This window comes from Convolutriloba macropyga, chromosome 3, assembly GCF_964194025.1.
Source record: "Convolutriloba macropyga chromosome 3, txConMacr16.3, whole genome shotgun sequence".
Taxonomy (NCBI): Eukaryota; Metazoa; Xenacoelomorpha; order Acoela; family Convolutidae; genus Convolutriloba; species Convolutriloba macropyga.
Window position 1 is genome coordinate 42,162,742 of NC_134470.1, and position 13,590 is coordinate 42,176,331.

The window sequence follows — 13,590 nt, forward strand, 5'->3', positions numbered from 1 at the left end:
TACCGCTTTGTTGATTCGTTTTGTGCTTTGCGATAGATCATCTTGGATAGTGCCGAATATGTTTTGTTGTCCTTTCGGAGGTGGTGTTATGTGTGTTATTGGAGGACTTTCCGGGCTTGTTGTCATAAAGTCAGTGGGGTCATTACTTGTGTATATGATGCGTTGTGGTTGACCTGGTTCTTCTGGATCGACTATATGTGTTTGAATGCTGCTTGGTTGGGGTGTATCGACATTGAATATGAGGAATGATCTATTCGAGATTTCCGATTCGTCTTGTGATCCTTGAGCTTGGTTGCGACTTGTTATTGGTTTTACTTGCGACCAGTTTGCGGATTCGAGTAGTGCTGCCTGTTGAGCTTTGTGATTAAAGTTTGATTTGGGGGTACTTTGTTTGTTTTTCTTCTTAGTTGTTCCAGATGGAGCTTTTGGCAGACTTTGTTGTCGACGTTGGTTTTTGGTGGCGAGTTTGACGAGTTTATCCTTTGACCACTTGGTTTCGGTTTTTATCATGGAGCGTTATGTTGTATTCTTTGTTACCGCTTGCTTTTTCTTCCTGGGTGCCAATGTTGATGGCGAGTTTGTTTGTGGAGATGATGGTCCTTGAGTATTGGCTGTTATTGTTGCGCGTTTTGCTGCCTTTTCTTCTTCTAAACAGAACTTACGTTTTTTTTCTTGGTTTCTGTTATATTCTCGTACGCTTTTACATGCGACCATGTGTATTAGTCTAGGTTTTTGCTCTGGAGGTGACAGTGGTTTAGTTTCTGTTGCTATAGCTATGTCATTTTTTCTTTTTACTGTGTTTTTCTCCTTGATGTATCCATGGTTATTGTGAGAGGAGAATAGTCAGTTATTGTACCGTCTGGTATAATGGTCCATTGTGGTGGTAAAGTTGGTCTTGGTTCCTTAGCTTTTCGAATGATTGTTTTGCGTGCTACGTTTTTCTTATTATATATTAATTTTGTGGTTTTATCTCCAATGGAGTAGTGAATTTCGGAAGGAGGTATCTTACGTGGTTGCGATTGTGCTAGCGGTAGGTTTTCGAAGTCTTCCGAATCTATCTCCAGTGGGGTTGTTGTGTCTGTTTCCGGTGGAGTTGTTGTGTTCTGGGGTGTTGTAGCGTATTGTATGTCGAGTTCGTCTTCGGAAAGGCCGTCTCGCCTCCACATTTCTTCTTGTGTGAGGACGTTGTGGCGTAGCAACTTTTTGTCTAAACAACGTATTTTGAGTTTTTTGTATGCTAAGTTGTTTGAGGAAGGTTAAGCTACTATATTTGATAATTCCATGTTTGGTTTTCGACCATAATGCGCTTCGAAGGGCGTTGTTTTGTTAGGGATTAGGCGTATGTTTTCTATTATTTTTGCTAATCTACTACTTAGCGTTTCGTTACTCCAGGCGGGGTCTATGTCTAGTACCGCTAATCGACTTTTTATTGTTTGTATTAATCGTTCGAGCATACCTGTTCCCCTGTGGTCTCCGGCTGGAGCTAGTATTAGTTTTATGTTTTTGTTTTTACAGAATATTTCAAATTCTTTTGCCTTGAATGCTTGTGTTTGATCGCATCTCATCGACCTTGGTATTGGAGTCAGTGTTGATTTCCAACAAAATGATTTAGAGACTTAATTTATGTTAGTAATTATAAACTAAAATACTTAACTCTGATTGGTTAAAAATATGGAAATACCTTTCCTTTAAATGTTTATCTGTTTACCCGTTGGTTACACAACACGCTACCCCCTTAGTCGGTACCAGTCATATCTGATATAATTATAAAGTATATTTCTCTCTCTTTACTCCGCTCTTGTTTTAGTATTGAGATATACGTTAGTTTTAGCATTGCGGCCGGTGCACTGTCTACTGAAGCTCAGATAGAAGAGTAACAGACTAGAGATCCAGAACTTAAGTTAGTCAGGTGCCTTAAGATTTGATTATATTCTTGAGATACCATAAGACAGAAGTAGAGTAACCTCTCAAGTTAACCCTACCTCAGCACACGTCTTATCTGTTGCGACCAGTGGCGGACTATATTGAAATAACAAATTTTCATCTATTATTCTCCATAACGGAAAAATTAACAATTGAACAAAACAATCTCGAGATCTAACATAACAGCAGTAACAATGGCCAGTGGTTATCTACAACAAACAAATACTAACAATTTCTTAACACCATTTACAATCTCTGATGATTGTCTGCAAGAAAACCGCGAGACAATACACAAAATATTAATAAATTTGAAGAATAAATTCTTCAAAGAAATAAGACATATACAACAAATCAACATTCATAGAAACCATCTAGAACATTACCTACCAGTAATACTACTGGGCAGAGACCAACTTAACAAACATTATATATTCACATTAACAGATGAAACAAGAAAGCGTTTTATAATTTTCAAAATGAAACAAAATTATCGGATATGTTTGAAACATTCTTGAAACGACATGAAGATTCTCAAGACAGATCAAAAATAACAGCAATACCAAATACAACATACGAATTACTCCAAAACACAATCGGATATTTGAACGACCAACAAAGACAAATACAGTCAGTAAACGATAGACTCAGAAATGATATATTAAATTATAATAATTGGTTAACAAAAATTATTGAACTAAAAACAGAATTAAAAACAGCTACATTTGATATAATTTAAATTATCTCAGAATTTACATTCTTATTTTGGTTAGATAACTTTGAACACATTAACGAAAAACGAAAAGAGTTTGGAAAAACATTTCACGAGGAGATTGAAAATCTGAATGAAGAACTTAGACGCATCTGCGACGGTGAGTACTATTCACCACACTTTGAAAGCACATTAAAAGTATGTTCAGACAGTATAAATTACATACAAGGACTAGAAGATTATGTACAAATCACAGATCAAGGACAACTTGGTTCCTCATCGTTTAGCTTGTCAAAAACACTTACAACAACGTCAACACCAAAAGAGGTTCAAATAAACACAAGTCTGCAAGCAAAACAAAAATCAACAATAAAACCAGACAAGCAACTAACCTCAAAATTGTTTGGAAACCAACAAAATGTTGTAGACGAAATATATATTTCCGATTCAGATGAAAAAGAAAAGAAAATAAAATTTGGGAATTGGATACCGCCAACAGTAAATCAGAGAGTTAGGAAGAAAACTCAACAAACAATGAATCAAGACTATATTAGAAACAATGCATATATAAACTCACTACACGAAAACAATGATAATCACGATTTACATTGGCAACAGCAAATGTATAACTATAATGAAATAAAAGATGAAATCACAGAAAAAGTAACAAATCATACGAATAAATTAATAGACAATATAGAAAATAAATTTAGACAAGTAAACGAAAATATGGAAAGAAAACAAGATGAAGCATTACAATCAATGTTTAACAGATTCGAAAGAACGATAAATGACATTAATATACAGTACAATACACGAACAGAAAACAGAAATGTAGACGAGAATAATATACAAAACAACAGACACAAAAATAGAACACGAAGATCAACCCCAAGCACTAAAATTTCAAATACAACAGAAGAAAGAGAGACAACGGTAACAGAACTTCCATTACCATTCTATAAACAATTAATATCAATGAGTATAAACGAAAAAACAAGAATTGAACAAAACATAAGTAGTGGTTCTGTACCAACGACAATAAGACCATTTGATGGCACAGATGCAGCATATACTGTTGAAGAGTTTAGCAGCGGCATAGAACCGGTAAACAAACCAGGACACCACCAATGGAAAGTAAAAAGAGCAGCCTTAATATTACACACATTACAAGGCCCAGCTCAAAAATGGTATTCAACTCTACCGAGTGAAACCAAATTGGATTGGGAAACACTTTGCAAAGATTTCTCAGATATGTTCGACTCAAAAAAATCAAAACAACAAGCAAAAATAGTATTACAACAACTACAAAAACATACTATCGAATCATTACGGTCACTTGCTCTAAGAATATAAACACTTGTTAAAACAGCATATTCACTATATACAGAAGATTATAGAAATAGTGTAATGAATCAAACATTCATAAGATGTTTGGATAATGAACTAAAAAAGCCTTTAAAAAACATGCAAACCATAAACAAACACCAAGAGAACCAGAAAAGCCGTTCAAAGCACTAGTTGACAAAATAGATCAAATGGACTTAACAAGAACAATAACGAATAGTCATAAACGATTATATGAAATTAACCAAACTACGAATAACATTACTGACAACTTAAAACAAATGAAGCTTGTAATAATATAAACGACCTAAATCAAAACCACTTAGAACAATTTGAAGGTACAATCTATAACGTTCTAAATGGAATAAATGACACATACGATAGAAAAAATTTTAAAGGAAGACCAAAATTTGCGCTATTTTGTACTTACTGTAGTTCACACGGCCACACAAAAGGTCGATGCTTTAAAAAACCAAGACGAGAAAGCATACCAAGACCAAAAGAAAAAACATTTTATGGTCACATGAGAAATAATCAAAATTTACCAAATAGAAGAATCGACTCCAACAATGTTAATGGAAGACAACTACCATCAACATTACCAGTGTATAACAGCTCAAGAAGCAGATTGCCAAATAGACCACAATCAAGAAATAACTACAATAACATGTCAAATTATCAAAGAAACAGTGACTCGAATAATAAAAATAGTAACAGAAATACAAGTTACAACAGAAACAATTTCAATAGAAGTAGAACAAACAGCTACAACAGAAATAATAATTATAATAGATATAGCAATAGTAGATCAAGCTCAAAGTACACAAATCGCAGTCAATCAAGACATCAATCACCGTATAACAGAAATAACAATAATAGTAATAACAATTATAACAAACAAAGATTTGATAGCAGAAAATCAAATAGAACTGGTAGATACAGACAAAGATCAAATAGCAATAACAGACATTATTCAAACAGCAACAATAAAAATGATAGAAGAAATTCGACACATCGAGAACAAAATAACAGACATCAATCAAAAGACGGAAGAACAGATAGATACAAATATAACAATAATAAAAATAAAGGCAGAATAAATAATATAGAGACAGATAGACAAAACGAAGATCCAACTGGATTTGACGAAAATGAATACACATCCGAATCATCAAATGAAGATCAAGAAATACTTGACAAATTTTACAACGCGAATGAAGACACATGCAATACTAATGTGAATGCACTAGAAAGTAACCCAACTTGGATACTACCAATGTATCAGTGTAACAAAATCGAACAAGACTTTACAAAGCAAAAACCAGTATTGGAAATTGATTTTCGACTGGACTCTGGAGCAACATTAAACCTCTTAAACGAAGACACCTGGATTGAAATAAAATACATCAACTCTGATATACATCTTGAACGAGCAAACAAAACACTAACAGCAGCTAATAATACAACCATAGAAACATTTGGTACAATAACAATAAATTTAACACCAGATAGAATATCAAACAACAGAAATGAAATACAACACAATTTTTACATTCATTTTTATGTTACTCAATGTAATCACAACATACTTGGAACGCCATTCTTCAAGGAATATATAGAAACAATAAATGTAAAGACGAACAAATTAACAATAAACAATAACACAATTCTAGATAATGACATTACATCTTTTATGAACAGTACTAAAAGGATACCCCTAATATATCCAATTTATAACAAAGAATCGATCTATCTCGAAAAAAAAACAACATAGATGCATAACATTTCCGATACCCATCTTCAGACAAATGGAAAAGTCAAACGGAAAAGCAATTTATAATTCCAATTATTATTTTGAACCAATTAACAAGTACCACAATCTCTCATTCACGGATATAGAAGATCTTACAGCAGAAAAAGAACACTTCATGGACATATTCTTAGTCAATAAAAACCTACACAAAGTAACAATTAATGAAGGCTTAATTGAATTTATGTATCAAAACATTACGTTCAAAAAACAGAACGAAGAAATGTATCAGACAAATTCCATAGACTTATTCACAGCATTATATCACTTAACATATGAAAACAAAAATGATATCAACGAAATACTAATAATACAAGACAGCGAAACAATTGAACAAGTAGCAACATTCGAAAGAAAACCAAACTTCAAATGCAAATTTAACATTAATAATTACACAGAATCAGAAAAAGAATTTATTCAAATGTTCGATTCTCAACATTCACACTTAACCCAAGACGAATTTGAAAAAGTAGTAACAATCATATTAGATTACAGACAAGTCTACGCAACGACAAAATTTGACGTTGGAAAAACAAAAGTGAAACTGAATCTACCTATAAAGAAAGATGCAATTTTCAAGAAACAATGATTAAGCAAAGTACCCATACACTTAAGAGAACGAATCCAGAAGTTACTAGGCGTACTAAAAAAGTACGACATAATTGCGCCAGTGAACAAAGAACAACTATCTACAGGTAATACAATCATTGAAATCATTGAATCATTGAAAATAGTACTAGATGCACGATACTTGAATAGCATGATTGATGAATCAAAATGTAATTGGCCAATCGAACCTGTTGACGTCGCACTTAACCGCATAAATGGAACAATATTCACAACAGCTGATCTAAATAGCGCATACAACCAAATACCACTAGACGAAGAATCAATGAGATACACTCACTTTACATTTTGCAATGAACAATATTGTTTTAAACGTTTATTTTACAGAATATCAATTGAACCCGCAGCATTTGCATCAATACTAACACACTTTCTTTATCCATTAATTCGTAAAGGAACAGTAATTACATACGTTGACGATATATTCATTCAAACAAACTCATACGAACAAATGTACGAAACCCTCATTGAATATCATAAAGTACTCTTAAAAGAGAACCTCAAAGCAGCGTCTGATAAAAAATACTTTATGTTGAAAAAAGTCAAATTGCTTGGCTATATCATTGAAGACAAAAAGGTAAAACCACTAATATCAAGAATTGATGGTTTTCAAAAACTAGAACCCCCAAAAAGTATGAAAGCATCACAAAGATACTTAGGAACAATTAAATTTCTTGCAAAATACGTATATGGCATCCAGCCAATGTTACAACCATTCTATAATCTTTTGCACAAAGAAACTGATTTCAAATGGACACAAGAACATCAAAAAATTTTTGAACAGATAAAAAAAAGACAATAACGCACAAGTTAGAACTAACGATGCCAGACACTACAAAACCATTTTACATCATAACAGATGCATCGAATACAGGCATCGGAGCAGCAATGCTACAACAGCACCCAACTGAAAAGAAAATGAAATTATTATCAGCAAATTCTAGATACAAATTCTAGCAAATTCTAGTTCACACCTATAGAAATGCGACTATTTGCCTTAATCAGAGAATGTTCAGCAATCATTTTCGCATTATTGGAGTACGAATTCCTAATAACAGGATAAAATCACCCAATAGTATTATTTACAGACCATAAACCGATTATCTATCTATTTACTCAAAAGAACAAACAAAACCATAGAGTTTATAGATTTCAATTAATAATAATGAAATTTCCAAATTTACACATAATTTGGACAGAAGGAAAAAACCTATCGCTCCCTGACTTTCTCAGCAGAACAATAGACGAAGAACATTTTACCAAAACACGCGATATAACAGTAGAATTACCAGAAAACGTAAAATTTTTCTTTGCGAAGACACTATTCGCAAATAACCTAGAATGCAAATATAGTATATGCAATAATATAACCAACGAAAATACAGATAGAACACATTACCCCATACTAGCTAACTTTCACAACACCTACTTCGAAATTAATATCGACAAAAACGAATATGATCCAATATCATACGAAAAGTATCACAAAGAGACAAAAACAAATCTGATACCAAAATATAAACCGAAAATAAAGAATTGGCACTCTCCAACAGTAGAAAAAGATGATCTCATTATTGAGAAATATCAAATTGGACCATACACAATCCACTATGACGATGATTATCTTAGATTGATAAATAACATAAAAACACAACAAAAACAAAACTATGAAAACGCAAAAATATCAGACATTTTCTATGACAAAAAAACAAAAGTAACAGAAAAACTAATCAAAGAAACTCAAATATTAGACCCTGTACTTCACAAAGTGAAAATGTGGAAAAAACATAACAATAAACCACCTTCAGTAACAATGGACATACGTGGAAAAAAGGGACTATTCGCATACTTCAGGAAATACAAATCGATCATCATTGATGAAAATTCAGAAATAGTTAAAATTGTGATAAATATTCATAAAAAGTCAATTCAACGAATCTGTCTACCACTAACATTATTACTATGCACGTTTTACGAGAACCATTGCATAGACCTAGTATGTCTCACGGGACTCGAAAAAACAAAACGAAACATAATGGAAAAAAACTTCCCAAACCTTACAACTTGGATAAAAATACTAATTGCAGATTGTATACAATGTCAAACAAACAAAGTGTTTGCGAACACAAAATTGAAAAGTAAACAAGAACAACTAGCACCGACAAAAACTTATTATAACGAAATGATAATGATAGATACAAAAAGACCAATTTACCCTACATCAGAAGGAAATAACTACATTTTTGTCATAGTTGACGCATTCTCACACTATGTTACTATAATGTGTGCACCAAAAAATAATGCACACTATGCATTTACAGCTTTATTTGAACATTGGTTCAGGAAATTCGGATTACCCGAAGAAATCAGATCTGACAACAGATCTGAGTATATCAATACAGAACTAACACATTTATGCAATTACTTCGAAATAAAGTTTAAACCAAGCACAACATATGCACCTTGGACAAACGGATTAGTAGAAGGAACAATTAGAATAATTGGACAATTCATTAGAACATTACTAAATATAAAGTACAATAATTGGTCAAGAAAGGCAAAATTCTTCCCATACACGTACAACACACAATATCAAACACGACTCGGCATGTCACCATATGAAGTCGTTTTCAGTCAAAAACCGAGAAAACCAACAAAAATAAAACTCGGAACAACAACGGATGAAATGGGTAATTGCAACCCATCGGAAAAAAGTGCATGTAACACACAACCTAAACATACACACTTACAAAAACCATTTCAGACATCCTAAAATCGCAAAATTACAGAAAGGAACATTCGCAAAATGGTTCCTAGACAAAGAAAAAACTACAACAATACATATCAGAAAATAACAAAAATTCTATACAACAGAAAGAAGCTAACAGATGAAATGAACATTCGATTTCGAACAGCAAAACCACTTGAGAAATATGCCTTCGTCTTAGTCACTAACCAACAACAAATTGAAGGAGTATCGAAAAAACTATTACCCCTAAAAATAGGACCATATTTGATTGTTGATAAACCAACTGAAACTACATACATCTTGAAAGACAACAAAAAAGAACAAATAACAATACACAGAAATCACATTGTACCATATTATCCAAAAGAAAAGCACCTTAAATTAGAACTACAAAATTATCTTCTAACAAAAGAAGTACCAACACTGAAACAACCAAACACATCAACTTACATTCAAAAAGATATCCACAACCCGGATACAAAACATACACATCAATATAACTTTCGGAAAAGGAAGGTCACACTACAGTAGCAAAAACGTAAAATAATAATAATACTAATAATAAATAATTACATAATATTATTAAACATATAATTCCTTAAATGAAACTATGATACTCATATTAACAACTATTACTACACAAGCTAACCCTATTATTACACAAGCTAACCCTCTAAACTATTATCTCTATAGTATGTTATATATCAATATTAATATAAATATATATATATATATATATATATATATATATATATATATACATTTATATATATATATATATATATATATATATATATATATATATTAAATACAATCTATTCTATTTACGAATCATATTTATGTTTACCAATTTTAATACAGAGTAATATTTTGATGAAAGACACTATGTATTTTCCAGCTCTGCAATAGACTAATATGTAACTCAATAGACCCAGTATACATTCAGTATTTCGACATTCAGTATTTCTATTCTAACACACTTCCCTAACCCGAACCTGTGTGTATACCCCCGAAATCAAGTTATCCAAAAAGAACATTTATATTGAAACAATAATACTGATAAAGAACATTTATATTAAAACAATAATACTGATAATACACAAAAAGTACAAAACACATCAATCAATGTAGAAAGTGTTAACAACATATACACCTAACTCAATCCCTAACCTTTAAAACACATTACAACAATCCTTGGAATATCACTTGTTAACCAGATCGATCACACCAAATCTATTATCAAACTTATGAATTCACACTTATAAATTTCAAACTTATAAATGCACACCTTTCAAACTTATAAATTGCCAAATTACCTAAATACACACGTATTAACATCTTCAATGGTAACAAATAATAAATAAATAATTCTAACAAAACGGTGAATACTTTCTTCATCATCAACATCTTCTTCCTTCGTAATCAACATCTTCTTCACACACCTCAAGTCACAATCTCCTCTCACGGTCACTATGACCTTCCAACCACCTCAGGACACATCCATCTCCAACACAAGCCGCCACCACATAAATCCAATGACAAATAAAGCAAAATATATCAAATAACAAAAAAAACAATATAAATCAAGTAACAAATTACTATTATAACACAAACTGTTTATGATACTGGCCACTGAACCAACCACTAAAGATTATTCACGGTAATTTCAAGTAAACAAAATAGCAAAAACACAATAAACCAAAGCACAAAAGGTATTTTGATGTTCACAGGCTTGGAATTGGAATAGACGATTTTGAAGTTAATTGAAGTAAAAAACAATAAACGAATAAATCAAATAACAAATTTTAATTAACAAATTAATTTCAAATAATAATATCCTCTACGATTGAGGACTCACGGATTGGAAAATACATTTTGTAGAAATCAACATTAATAATATACAAGTTATTATAATACAATAGATAATATAAAAAAGGGAAAAATAAAGATAACAATAAACAGGTAAGGCACAATTACTGCTATTACAAAACAGGATAAAACACTAAAACGAATACGAAATAAAAAAATAATGAGTTCAACACAAACAACATAAACATACAGGAAAAGAATAACTTCCTCTTTACAAATCGAAATAACTTCCTCTTTTTAAACGAGTAACGCGCTCATACCGAATAAGTACAAAGTAATAATACAGGTCAAAGACAAAGAACACATAACACTGTTGCCAGAACTAAATGACACTGTTGACAACATCGTTAGCCTACAAGCACTATTTAACACAAACCCCAAATAATAACCAAATAGTGATATAACTAAGTGTAACAATTCAGTATGAATAGTGTAATAATCCAGTAAGAATAGTGTAACAATCCATTCGTTGTAACAATACATGTGTTGTAACCTACATGTAACAACGCAGACAATAACAATCCAGAGTGAGTTGACTCATTGCCTGAAATATATACAAATACAAATTAGTTCAAATTTCAATATTCTTCGGTCAAATGACCTTCGGCTAACTAGACATTTCACAGTGACATTTTAACAAATTCTACGTCATAACCCAAACCTACGTCACAAGCAAAAACGGACGCTAAAAAGACGGACGTCATAGTCCTCATTATTAACCGCATACCTCATTAGTAAACGAACACATCATTATCAGCAAAAGAAAAGATCAAAACAATCAAACTCATTCGTAAGATGAAGAGACTCGAAAAAAAAAGTATCGGGACAAACGGCACCCAGGCAGACGCCATTAGTAACAGGCTAAAAATGTCAACCTAATTAACATTGCCCACTATTACCAGATGGTGATTAACAAAATAGATCTAACACAGATCAATTATGTGTTGAAGTAGACACTTCAACACAACACAACATCAACCATCAACGACTATTTACGTTGCAAACAAAAAGACTAATTAACAGTTTGCACCATTTGCACCATTTGCACCATTTCTGAACAAATTGAAACTGTAAATAATTAACGAAACTGCACCTCATTAACACTAATCTTTCAAAGGATTTGAAAAAGCGAGCAGTTGGAGCCACCATCTTCACATTGAACTCTATCATTGAACAACATCAATAAAAGACCTACTTGAAACAAAATTACAACCTTCAGGATAACTTACCTAATTGGTATCTAATGATAACTAATTGGTATCTTACCTATCAACAAGGGATGACGTCATCCACCAATCAAACATACCAATTACTTTCAAACATAACAATTACAAGAAAAATACCATAACAAGAAAGCCGTAGAAAATCCACAAAAGATACTCATAAATCAAAGGAAAACAATCCAAAATACTAATTACAACCAGAAAAATTAGAAAAATTGGCAACTTCAAGAATCAAGAAAGAAAAACAGAAGATATGTTAATGTCACCAACATTGTAGAGAGTACCGAACATTCAAGTAAAAATCACAACTCCGATTTTGTCTTGTTCGAATCACAACCTCTCTTAAATTAGAAAAATTTCTTCAATTCAGCAAAGCTGAAAACAAAATATTCAACAAACTTAAATTCAGTTTCTAACTTTAATTCAGTTTTTAACTTCAGAAAATTTTGAATTCAAATCCAACCTCAATTGGATTCATCCACAAAATAAAAACTCCATAAAATAAGTCCATAAAATAAATTTTAGAGAAAGCTTTCGATCAAGTCTGATCTAATAAACAATTCTTTTCCTCATTCTCAACCCAATCATAACCTAAATCGTTCAGTTTTCAGATCTTCAAATCTGAAAAAGACTCTCAATAACTTCTGAACAATTTTAAAAGAGTAATTTCCCAAAAACTGCTTCCGAAATTATCTAACATTCCTATTATTCTATTCCGACATAAAACAATTCAGCAAAACCAGGTAAACTGAATTATCTACATTTCATTTCAGATAGACTAGTACATCATTATAGTCACCACCGTAATGAAATTCGGCCTATGTTGTCAGTCTCAGAATTTTTAAATTCATTTAATAAGAACCAACTTGTCATAAAAATATCAGTCCAACTAAACAATTTTATTGTACTTGACTACCCATCTGGCAGTCATTTACATTTTGATGACGATAGTCTTAGACTAACAAACTGTAAAGTATCAACTCAAGACTACCTCTTTATCATAGAAGGAATAACAAAAACTGGACAAGAGATAAAAACTATTTTGGGGAGAAAAACATTTTGATTTACTTAAAAACACACCACCGTGTACTGAGACAATCACAGAATTTGAAACACTAAAACAACAAATTAACACTAAAGAGTGTGTCAGCTTAAACCAGTTACACACAGTTTTCCTTGTAGTTTTAAAAAAGGAGGCTATACACCTCGTTGACGACAGAACAAAAAAGTAACATCGGTAATGATACCACTCGTTGTTAGAGTAACATATCAATAAAAGTTTTTCACAAAATTTGATAATGCGGCACCGTTAAGTGTCAGTTACACCAGTAAA

At 31.9% G+C, this 13,590-nt stretch overlaps 1 protein-coding gene across 1 annotated transcript in view; it reads right to left on the reverse strand.

Moving 5' to 3' along the window:
• The window catches only part of LOC142336217 (glycine cleavage system H protein-like), an 81,736-nt gene extending 68,620 nt beyond the window's left edge, over positions 1 to 13,116 (reverse strand). The window contains exon 1 of the mRNA XM_075384887.1: positions 13,107 to 13,116. The gene's annotated coding sequence lies outside the window, so the exon portion shown is untranslated. The remainder of the gene's footprint in view (positions 1 to 13,106) is intronic.
• Between the last annotated feature and the right edge of the window lie 474 nt (positions 13,117 to 13,590).